Source organism: Strix aluco, chromosome 2 (genome assembly GCF_031877795.1).
Source record: "Strix aluco isolate bStrAlu1 chromosome 2, bStrAlu1.hap1, whole genome shotgun sequence".
Taxonomy (NCBI): domain Eukaryota; kingdom Metazoa; phylum Chordata; class Aves; order Strigiformes; family Strigidae; genus Strix; species Strix aluco.
In genome coordinates this window covers 32,522,019-32,532,744 of record NC_133932.1, presented here as the reverse complement: position 1 = coordinate 32,532,744, position 10,726 = coordinate 32,522,019, and the positions used below count along the sequence as shown (strand labels likewise).

The 10,726-nt window shown below is 39.4% G+C and overlaps 1 long non-coding RNA gene across 1 annotated transcript; it reads left to right on the top strand.

The window, feature by feature from the left end:
* The first annotated feature begins 1,866 nt into the window (after positions 1 to 1,866).
* LOC141920150 (uncharacterized) lies at positions 1,867 to 6,676 on the top strand. Its single transcript, XR_012622231.1, has 3 exons — positions 1,867 to 1,953; positions 2,288 to 2,429; positions 4,899 to 6,676. It is a non-coding gene; the product is annotated as an uncharacterized LOC141920150 (long non-coding RNA).
* The last annotated feature ends 4,050 nt before the right edge of the window (positions 6,677 to 10,726 follow it).

Here is a 10,726-nt window from a genome sequence, read left to right as displayed (position 1 = left end):
GAAAGCCAGACAGAGCTCTTCAGTGATTCAGAAATGAGCACCTTAGGTAGCCCCCTATGTTAGTCATCGTTTGACTACAGCTTGCTGCAGCAGAAGGTGCATGAGTCCGGTGACATCTGCCTCCTCAGCCTGGAGGAGGGCTTTGAACCCAGAGCAGGCATCTCCTGAGATAATCCCCACCCAGGCTCTGGGGATTATACCTGGTACAGCCCTCCACAGCAGCGAGGGACACATTTATTTTCAGGGCAGATGTTCTAGTATAGTAGCATGCAAGGAGAGGTAGGGTTTAGCTTCCTATTTTGGTGGCTGCAAATACATTTGACATAAGACCAACACTGGACAAAACCAGAAGAGAAGCCAGAGAGAAAAGACTGCAACTTCAGCCACAACCCTCCAGACTAGGAGGGGTCTTTGGCTGGAGATGACAGAAAGCTGTAAATACCACAGACAGACAAGATTTGATATATTTTGAGATGAGTGCTTCTTTCAGAGCAAAACAAAAAGTTCTTCACACCCCTGCTGTATGTCCAAGGCAGACAAACATTCAGGTCCGGCACAGGTAGGAGCAGCCAAAAAGAAGAACAAAATAGCTGTGCAGGAATAGGGGATTGGAAAGGAAAAAGTTGTTAGTTCTGGTTGCAGTCACATGTGCTGTGAGTCAGTACACATCCGTACTGAAGATGTTTCCTTCTCAAGCTGGTTGTTATCACTTCTTCTCCTCCTCAAAGGTTGCAGTCCTTTCTGGACTTCTGGCATAGCTGTTAGTGCAATCGTGCCCAAAGATATTTCATTCAGAATGGTGTGGGCTGGCAAAGAGCTTCTTCTCAGAATGTTCAAGGCGACCCAGTTTGCTTTTGCTGAAACAGGTTGGGGGATGCTTGCCTGTGGAGCGGAGATGGCAGATCGAAGAGGGCGGTAGTTTCTGGCACACTCAAAGACCATAAATTTCAAATGTCTTCACTGTGAATGTTTTGTGTTACTCTCCTCATGACTATTAATATCAATGACATTTTTCTGTGTGATGGTTTCTCTTCCTGACTCACACAAAAGAAGACAGGCCACACAGGGTGACTTCAGTCTGAGATTTTGCTATTTTGTTGCCTTCTTTCCCTTCCTTCTGTTTTCTTTCCCAGTTTTTATTTTTCATTTTTAAGCAGGCCATTAAAGGGTGATGATTCCTTTCTAGAGAACAGGTATTAAATAACCAAAGGCTTCTCATAAGTGCAGGACTGGGTCCTTCAGATACCAGCTGCTGTGCTGGTCGTCTTGGTTCCTGCCTTTCTGATCCATACGTCTGTTGGCAAATCTCTGTGGGGTTCTGAGTCTTTTCATTTTACACTTGGGATATTGTCAACTGTTGTCAAACAGAGAAATAGAGTCCTGTTTCCACCGTTTGGTTTAGGGAGATTAACAACAGGACACAGCCTTATTCAGAATTAATTTTCTTTCCTATCAGTGGATTTTAAGAGCCTTGAGACAGCTGTCTGGTCTGGCCAATGTGAAACCATAGTTGTCACATAGCTGGAAGGCAAAAATGGGTTCCCTTGACTTTGGAATAATAGTCTTGTTTTGGTTTTCTGTTATGTTACTTTTTGCATAAGTTTCTCTGAAGTCAATATTTACTGCTGGACTATGTTGTCCATTAAGTCCTGATAAGGGGAGAACTGCAGCTTGGAGCCTGCTGACAAGATCTGCAGCTCAGGAACGTTCTGTTGGCATCAGGGATACTTGAGCTTTGCCAAAACGAAACACAAGAAGGAGACTATCTGAGAGAGGTCACACACTGTGTTTTGGATTTGATTCCTTCCATCTGTTTGCCATAACTATCCATTCCTGGTCCAGGAAAAAGCTTTTCTGGAGCATGTCATCTTTCTCTACTCTCCTAATCAAATGCTTAGATTCACCCTGCAATCTCTGTGCTGTTCGCTGGTCAGTGCAGCAGCAGTTGCTAAGGTAAGTGATGAGGTCACTACTGCGGAAAGGGTAGTAACATATTCCAAAACAATCGAAGTTAAGACGTATAAAATGTTCTCATACAGCTGCCTGCGTTGAGACTTGCGGATGCTGAGTTTTGAGGTGTTCTTTTTTTGCCTTTTTGTCTTTGATTTTTTTTTTAAGCTGAAAAGTCTTAATTTTAGGGCAAGGAATATTGCATAATATCTTCATCCTTCAATGTCAAAGGCCTGTTTGGGCCCTAGTTGGGACGTTTTTTCTTCCCCAAGCAAAAGGTATTATTTAATTTTTTGGTCTTTCATGTAAAGTTACTGACATGACCAGTTTTTTTCAGGTATCATCATGTGCTATTCTTGCAAGAGCAGTGAAAAGATAAAATTGCTGATTGTGCAGAGGTCAGATCTACAGAACACAATATGGATGCAGCTGGAGTGGAACCAAGATTTGTATAACCGAAGGTAAACAAAATAATCCAGGTGAGAAATTAAGAGGAGTTTGAAGTAGTAAACTAGAGCCTTGTCTGCAATGAACGCTTAGCTAGATAAAAGTTCTTTTTCATCTGTTTCAGCATGACACAAATTCAATTAATTCAATAAAATCCAAACAGTTAATAAAATCTGTCAAGGAAAAATATGTGAAAGCCTATTTTTGTGCTACAAGATACCTTCTTATTAGCACTATTTGAGGGCGGATGACAGTGGAATGATACTATTGAGGGTAAAACCTAGCAACAACACAGAAAATTACACGGGTTGATCCTGATCTCCTCTGTGTAATTTTATGCTGATTTTAGATGTGTGTCTCCTGTAGAAAGTGATGTGATGTGTATGTAAGTGAAATGATCTGTATGTGATTTAGGTCCCATACCCTATCTGAAGATTCAAAATGCTCTGAAGGGCAGGGATGGCATCTTAAAGTCTAGAATAACCTGCTTCCTAGCAGAATCCAGGGGAATCAAGTCATAGGGTCTGTTTATTTTTGTATTATTCTAAGGCATAGTAATTACTTGGCTTACTTTTATAAAACACCTGCATACATTGTGCTGCCTTACTAATCCAAGGCTGGGCTCTCTAATGTGGCTGCTCTTGCCTGCTTATAGTTCCATTTCCCTGGGCATTTGTATACATTGTTATTTTTTTTCTCTATTGATTGTTTTTCCACTAGTTTCTCTGCTTTTACTTTTCCAGAGCTGAACAGTTTATGTAGTCTAGAAGAATAGACTTCTAAGTTAGAGCTTACTTTATAATAGTTTGCCGTCTTATGTTTCTTTTTTTCTCTCCACATTTGGCAATGCCTCAAAATGTCTGTGTGCCAAACATTGTATAAATAGGAGTAGTCATAATGGTGCCCTAAGCAGCTTACAGTTAAATTAAAGACAGGAAAACAAGAACTAATTGTCAAACAATAGGAAAGACACTGGGGGCTATAGTAAAAACGTCATGTATTTAAATAGGCTCAATGTACACAGTTTGTGCACAGTTCCAAATCAAGCCCAATGGCTTTGACACATGCTTTCCATTAAATCAAGCAGCTCCTCAACAGTTTCTCTGTCTTCCCGTCTCCCCTTTGCCACTCATGGAGAAGCTGTTCTGCTGTTTGCCTGCACACTGCTCTGTCCCTCTATGCTATCTGACTGCTCTGCCACCTAGAAATGTTAGGGTCCACATGGCACTGCTATATAGAGAGTATATATGCAGATTATAGTACGTAGAGAAACTATACTAGCTGCAGTGAAGAAGGAATTTCCTGAGGTATTGACTCCTCTTCAAGGCTGTTTTTTTGAGCAAAGAGTATTCTCAGCTCATATATCCCCTGCTACCCAGCTCAAGCTACCTGCACTGAGAGGTGCCATTGCCTACTGACCAGAGAAGGGAAGTCTGAGGGCCCCATTATCCTGCTGTTAAACCATCTTTCCCTTTGAGCTTCATGGTGGCACTGGGCCATGTGATAGACAGTAAACTGTTTGTTCATCAAATTCCATTGAAGATACTGGGAGCTCGTGACATGTTATTCCATAAACTATGTTGGCCTAAGCTTAATCTTAACTATTACACTGTGTAACGACTAACTGACTGTAAGTGCTTATCTAAGTTGAAATGCTGAAGCAAGGACTCCTACTAGGCAAAAGACTGAAAAGAGAGAGAAAGGGAAGAAGGACAAAGGGGAGAAAGACAAAGGGAAGAAGAAGAAGAAAAAAAAAGGGGGTAGTGTCTATATTCTGTAAGATATAAACAAAGACTTTGTGAGCCACTCTCAGGAAAGTAGGAAATACGAGAAGCTGGTGACGTGAGGAAGACCCAGATGGAGCGACCCCCTAGCTGCAAAGTGCGCAGACGCAGGATACACCTCTCAGAGAGACCCGATAACGGAAGGCGGAGGATATAAAAAAGACGGACCCTCGGGAAGTGGGTGCGCGCCGTTGGTGGAGCAGGGACTCCCCAGCCGCCCAGCGCTGTTTTGCTTATTGCCGCTTGCTAAAATAAATAATTGAAATTTAATTTGTCCTAACTTGCATCATTTTGGCAAGATAGTCTATAACAGGCCATGGCTCATCTTCTCTCCTCACCTGAATTCACTGGCAATTTCTGCTCTGTAGGGTTCTGATGCTGGTGCAAAGCTGTGCCACCCACCAGGTTGACCATCAAGTCAGCTGCTTCCACTTCCAGACATGTACCTAAGTGCGGTGTCCCAGCCCCAGAGGGCAGCCTGGAATGTGGCAGGTTTGTGCTTGTTGCAGCAAAGAGAAAACACTGCATGCATTGGGCAGACTGAGGGTCCAACCCTGTCTTGGTATTTATTTTCTGTGCAGCTGCATCACAATTTATTTCAAAGAACCCATCTGTATTGTCTGTTTTGTGTGGGTAGCTTTACTGTGAGTGCCTGGTAAACTTCCACGTAACAATTGTCTCATGAGGGAGGTGACTGCTGGTTTTTTTTCTTTACAGATGAGTAGGCAGAAACTCTAGTGCTCAAGATGTCCTAGCGTGTCACCTCTGCAGAGCGCACGGCCATACTGTAACAGCTTAGCAGCCTTCTGACAAGTTAACGCTCCTCTCGCTCAGCTGATAGGCTTGGAGGTGCTACAGGGATTTCCCCTCTCATTTCATTTGAAGAGATATTAAGACTTCCCAGCCTGACTCATCCGTTGATGTCCTACTACTTTTCTTAATCCAGCTAGAGGTATAAACAGAAGGTCTCACTATTTCAGCAAGAGATTAGTGCCTGCATGAGGAGTACTGGGGGTTGGAGGGAAAGAAGAGAGGAAGGCAACACAGAGGCAATACCATTTGGAGGAGGAAAATAATTTGAAAGGCTACATGAGGCGCTGTTTGTATTTGTCAGTAGTGCAAATCCCTAAGGCAGTGCTTGACTCAGTGCCCACACGGCCCTTCACAAAGGTCTGTTTCACAACAGCCTTCCAGGTGAGGAAGTAATTTCTCGTCCACAAAGGATGCTCCAGCTGAGGGTCACTGGTGAATGATGCACACTGCATGTGCTCCCTTCCTCGGGGTGAGTGTTAGCCTGTGCTACCGGGGCTTCTGCTGCCAGCCCTGGGACAAGAACAATAGAGGCGTCCAGGCTGGGATGCCTGTAGGGTGGTGAGCTGGCTAGTACGAAACCATGGGAATGGGCTTTGCCTTCCCATTATCTCTTGAAAGAACACTCTGCATTGAAGTTAGGGAAGGGAAAGATGAAAACCATGACAACTAAAATTAAAAAATGTTCACATTTAAAGAAGGGCCTTTATATCTCAGCAGCAGTTTTCCTTCCAATAAAATTTATATTTGATCACTTCTCTGACCTCTTTTTTTAATTAGTTTCAGATATGTATTGTGTCTTTAGTAGTTCTTTGCCTGAGGTGGTAATGGTCTTTTCTTCCAAATTGCATTGAGACTGATTTCAGATGTGGCGTATTTTCCATTGTCATGCGGTACTTTCTCTCTAAATGTCCCTCCTTTCTTTCTTAACCAAAACAAGCTTACGTATTTTGATATATATGAGAAATAGTTCCCCTATGAAGAACAGGGGCCTGAGCTATTTTGCAGATTGTAATTGAGAAAATAAAAAGCTGAAGGAAAATAATTTTTTATTACTGTCCTTTGAAGTGTGTTCATCTTCACCATTTTAAGAGACAGACTAAATGCCATAGGCTTTGCTTCAATAATAACTGCAAGATATGCACACGTCCTTGCACAGATCCTTTTGCTTACAGTGGTATTCAAAATGTTTTTATTTCTTTCCTCTGCTTAGTGAACACGTTTAACAGTTTTAGCACATTGTTCCCCTTCCTCATATGCTGCAGCATATGAGAATGTCTGCTAATGCATTTTTTGAATAATCTACTGAATATAAAGATTTCCTTAGTTCTCTGTGAAACCTAATTACCTAAAATTTCTAATTAAAAATCTTTAAAATGTCTTTAATAAAATGTCTCAATAATGTCTTACTGATAGTAAAAGTGAGAGATTTGAAAAGGTGATTGGGCTGTTCTGTGAAAGTATCAAAGGTGTCTGTGATGCCATTGTAAACTCTGGCAAAATAGGGCTGAGTTCCAACAGTGCTGGAGCCATGGAAACATCCAACTTTTTGGTCTGGTCCTACACAAACAGAATCTGTGTTATGTTCAGTGGAAACTTTGATCTTGCACTATGTAAAAGTGTTTGTGCTTGTCATGAACCATGTAAATATAATTCAAATTAAAGTACAATTTATGAAGGCTGAAGTTGGCAATTTGTTTCTTTTTGTAAGAAAACCATTATGTCTTCTATTTCTTTTATATCCAACGTAGGAAATGAGTCACAACAATAATATAACATGAGGCAAAAACCTAAGGAAGATTCTGGAAACAGGAAACATAAATGTACTTATTTTTTATTTGCATCCTTTCAAAACAATGACTTCAGTCCTGCTTAGTACCTTGTTTAAAAACTTTAAATTACTAACTAATTCCTCTCAGAATAACCTTTCCTAGCCAGTTTTGGGGTTGTTCCATGTGAATCTGAATTTAAACACTTCTGTTGCAGAAAGCTTGATGTTCCAAAGAGAAGCAGAGAAGGAAATCTTGCATTACAGGAGGGGACATATTGCCTATCAGGCAGATGGAGATCAAGATATATGGAAAAATACTTCAGGAAAAAAAAAGAACACATCTTTTCATTGCAGTGTTTGTCAGTCTATATTCATGCAAGCGCTTTCTGTGCCTTTAATATTACTGGTAAAGTTGAGGAGGACTTTCAATCCTACCATTGTCCAGGTAGAGTATGACTTTGAAGCAGTTACTGCTGCAAGGAAGGAAACAGACCTTGCTTCCCTTTACATGGTGACACATACATTTTTACTATGGTTAATATAGATGTGTATTTTCAAGTGAGACCAAGGTAAGCAATACCAGTGCATATTTTCTACATGGTTGAGATACTGTAGTGTGAACTTTTGTAATCATAATTATGGCGAGGGATGATAACACTGGCACAGAGAGGAGTAAATGAGACTGAGCAGATGCAGGTTACCATGGGCAGCTCAGCACATTAAGTTCATCTTGTCACAAGATTCATAGCACCGTATTTTCTTACATGCTTTCACTCTACTGCAGCTCAAAAGGGCTTATGAGTTGCCTTATTTTTCCATTACATTGTTCCCAATTTGCAACAGATTGCACTAAAAACATGCCTTTGGGTATCCCTGAAATGCTTTCCTAGAAAACCATGCTTTTTCACTCTGTCATCCGTCTCACCGTAGGGAAGTTACTTGAACATATGCATTGCAACACGGAGGACTTCTAAAGTAGGGTGTAAGATAACTTTATTATTAATGGTCTTTAAGAGAGTGGAAAAGACAGTGGATAGTAGGAAAGACAATATGATGATACTAAGGTGGTTGTGTTAAGATTACATGGTGTGCAAATTGGTTTGGGACACATGAACTACTACTGCTCCCTGTCTAAGAGGTTGTTTCTTATGATGTCCACAGCCCATTTACACACAACTTTAGTATGTGACCATAAAAATATATATTCAGATGACCATCAAAGGTAAACTGCACAGTTGTATGACCATCTACAGTCCTTACTGCTGGAACCCTCTTTCTTGTCTATTAGTTTTTCTAGGCATAGGAAAGGGATTTTTACTTGTAATTGGACAGATAGCTGGAGGTTTCTTTACTGTTGGTAAGACAGAGAATCATTAGTTCATGAAAGTGATTTAGGTAGCACAAAATAGTACCAAACTGGATCATTAGAGGCAATCACTGACAGAAAAGCCTGAGCAGAATAGTAAAAGATGTGCTGTTTTTCAAGATTTCTAAACATCGTGTCAGTGTTGTTCATTAATTTTTGTATAACTGAAGCAATTTCAATCATCAAGCAAAAAAATTTTTTTTTCCCACAGATTCTAGTTTCTTCAAAATGGATATTTCAAGCCCCAATCTTATTTTTGACACCTGACAGGTTTATTGCCTCAATATTAAGATCCTAAAGAAAATAATTAAGTGTAACAATTCCAAAGCACATTATTAAAAGTACAAAACGTTGCATAATATTAAGACACTTGCAATTTTCTTTTTTAGCCTAAGTAAAACACTGCACTATGTAGATACATTGAAAGTTTCCATGTTAAAAAGATGGCATGAATATTGCACGCACTTCTTGAATCTTGAAAGCCACCTTTTTTAAATTAATTGTTATTTTATATATTTAATTGTATTAATAATTATTTAAATGGCTATTTAATTAATTGAGCTTTTAATTACCTGAGTAATTCCAGTGACCAAAATTACTGATACAAAGGAAACTTCTAAGGTGATTTTGTTGACATATGGAGAACAAACTATGACTTAATCCCAAATACATAAGGAAGTACAGCTCTGTTGCAGAAAACTTGCAGTAAAATAAATACAAAGACAGCCAAATTCTGTTCTCTGTGATGCTGCTACTCTGTTAAGGACAGCTGATTTCCAGCAGTATACATGTGAAATAATTGTAAGAAGATTTTCAAAATTAGAATGAATTTTGTTTTGTATTGGGTAGTATAGTTTTTTTTGAGTACTTTGATGTTTTTATGGATCTCAATTGATTTTTTTCCTTAATAAATTTTATAGCACTGTTCCATAGGAGTACATCACCAAACTGTTGAAAACAGAACCATTCAAAAATTTGAAGTAAAGCTAACATACAGTAACCTACTGCCCCTGATACCTTCCTCTACACTACTGCAAATTTTTTTTATGGTAGTTATCTTAGGCCAAGAGCTGATTTATTTTCAAAAGCTATACTGAAAATACTATTTATATTTGCATTCATAAATACATTTTCTTGAAGTAGTGAGGCATGTTATTAGATGATGTTCTGAAATACTGAAGTAAAGGGATAAATTATTTTGGTTTTTCATCAGGAAGGAAAAAAAAAGTCATTGATGTATGAAAAATGAACTGTTTAATCTGTGCTTACCTTGACTAGAGTTTAGGCTATTATTTATGTATTCTTCCATGTCCTTTTTTATTTCTGCTTTTTTTTTCCAACTGCAAGAACACTGGTGCACATAGCTGATATCTGGATTTAAAAAATGCTTTGCAGTCCAATGTTGTCTCATAAAGCTTTATTCCCACTACTAATATGATTAATATTTTCATTTTTGTAAAACTAAAGAAATAAGGCTCACTCCTAGGACAAAGATTAAGTTTCCTGAAAGGACATATAGTTATGAAAAAATAAAAACAAGAGTGTATACGGAGAGTATCTCAAAGAACATCGATGTCAATGAAATGTTGACAGTAAATAAATGAACATGGAAACCACATAAATCTCATTCTTCTTGAGTCTGAAATAAAATCTACTTCTATAATTGAAGTGCTAAGACTTGGACAACAGGCCCAAGCCAGAGTTGACCTATAGATGAATCCTGTATATTTTATAACTGATAATCATTGTGCTAGTAGGTATTGTACTAAGTTATAACAACCCACTTATGCTGGTGTAAAAAGTGCTAAAGCATTGAAACACTGCAGCCTGAACAACAGGCCCCAAGCTGAAGCTGCTAACTTAGCATGTAGTCATTAGTAAAATACGTAAACTCGCTAGTGAAAGACAAAATATAATCAGTAGTGAGGAGAGAATGTATCCAACTTCCCTTTCACAGTCTTGTTCAAGGCTGAGAACCCAATATTTGGCCTTGTTAGAAACTCCCTTGGTTCCCCCACCGAGCCCTGGCCAAGCTTTGGGTGGAATCCAACAGGAGAATGAAACCAGAAATTTTCCACTCAAAACAAAGGTGCCAGTTATTCTGGCTTGTCGATCTCTGGTATATAAGGCTGGGCCCATTTGCAGCGACTTTGGATGCCTCACCTATGGGTGGACGCACTGCGTAGGATTTCCCACTTGCCGGGACAGGCTCTCCAAATCCTCGCTGTAACCGGGGCTCCCCAGCGTCTGCGGGTCTGGATGATGATAATATATGCAAGTGGTGATGTATCTTTCTTAATCACTATTCTCTCTCTTGTGTAGTAATGATTTGATGCATTACCCTGTATTTTCCTGGTTGTTGCTTTAGGTGCACTATTCTGCTTTTTTCTTACTGCATGTTTTCTGTATTACACTGTTACATTATTTGGTTATCACCAGTAAAATACACCTACTCTTTTCACTCTGGTGTCTGAGTTTAATTGGTATCCTTAATCAGCAAAACAATGATAATATTCAAGAAAGAGAATCTGAGCTAAAATTTTCAGAAAATCTGCTCCGATATTTATATGAAAACATACTAATTTCAGTTTCCTGATT